Consider the following 1,449-nt stretch of genomic DNA (forward strand, 5'->3'; position numbering starts at 1 on the left):
AACTGATCTTTATATTATCAAATTAGAGGACCATGAGGAATTAAAATTAAAAGACAAAAATGTATATATTCTTTTGAGTTCCACGCCCTTTAGCAGGAGGAAACTTAGGGGGTAAGTATTCATTTGGTTCACGCAGCATTTACTTTGTTCGTGCATGTCCCAAACGTTGTTGGAATTGGGTCGATTTTGTTTGCAGCATATTTTTGGTAGCAAATGTGTGATTTGTTTACTTTTTCATAAGCTGATGAGTGATGATGGTGGTTCTTCTGAATGCAAAGGTAACTAGAATTGAAAGCCACGTATCTATTGGCAATTATTTTTTACAAACAAATAAATGAAATTTTCGTTTGTGCTTCCCACATGCTGATGTGCATATTCATATTAAAGTTTAGATTATATTATTCCTATTACCGGATTATCCTATGTATGTATGTACAATTGACTCAATTAAAGGCTCACCCAACTGATGTGTGCCACGTGCCATGTGCGAATGATAGAGCATTTTTGTCTCTAATAATAATATTAGAACATAGCATTAGTTAATTATTTTGTTTTTGTAAAGAAAACAGTAAAAACAAACAAGGGTCTTCTTCAAAGATTAATAACGTCGTAAAATTGCTAGGCCAAGTATATTCTTCTAAAAAAGAAAAAGTTTGATGAAAAGTAGGATCCTTATTCTTTAGGCTCATCCACATTCAACAATATAATAATTAATTAATTAAGAATTCGTATAATATAATTAAAAAGATGCCAAAATTAAAGGTATAATATATAATATGTGAAAACATAATGAATGGGGCCAGAGCATAATGTAGTAATAATAATGCTCAAGGTATATGCCGAAGAAGATCCTTTGTTCTTTGCCCCCACCATAACCAAAAAGGAATGCTTTTTCTATTCTTTATAGCTCACAAAACTCACCCTCCCATCGATCTTCTCTTTCAGCTTAAGGTGTATGTTCTTCATCAATTGCAATTGAAATTCGGGTTATGATGATGGCAACAAGCACTTGCAACTTGGAGCATAACGATGGTGATGATGATGATGAAGAAGACACGAAGTAGTTCTGCTTCTCTGTTGATCAAGTAACCAATGATTACTATTGAATATCATTTGGGCAACTGAATATCCTTTGGCACCAAACACATACATATACATCATCCTTGCTCCTCTCTATACCCTTTTCATTTTCACAACAAATAATACTATACAAGGTTTATTTATATTTTCTATATTAGGCAAGTTTATTATGGTTGCTTAGTACTAGTTATTAATATTATTCTATGCCTTTCATGTTATATTGGACACCAATTTAATTTGCAGTGATATGATCATTTTTGCTTTCGGTTCCTTTTTCTCTTTTTTTTTAGGCTAATTATATTTTTTGCCATTTGAAAAGCTAACCCCGGAAACAATGTGTTTATATGGCATATTCTTAAGTCTATGACC

Source organism: Arachis ipaensis, chromosome B03 (genome assembly GCF_000816755.2).
Source record: "Arachis ipaensis cultivar K30076 chromosome B03, Araip1.1, whole genome shotgun sequence".
NCBI lineage: Eukaryota > Viridiplantae > Streptophyta > Magnoliopsida > Fabales > Fabaceae > Arachis > Arachis ipaensis.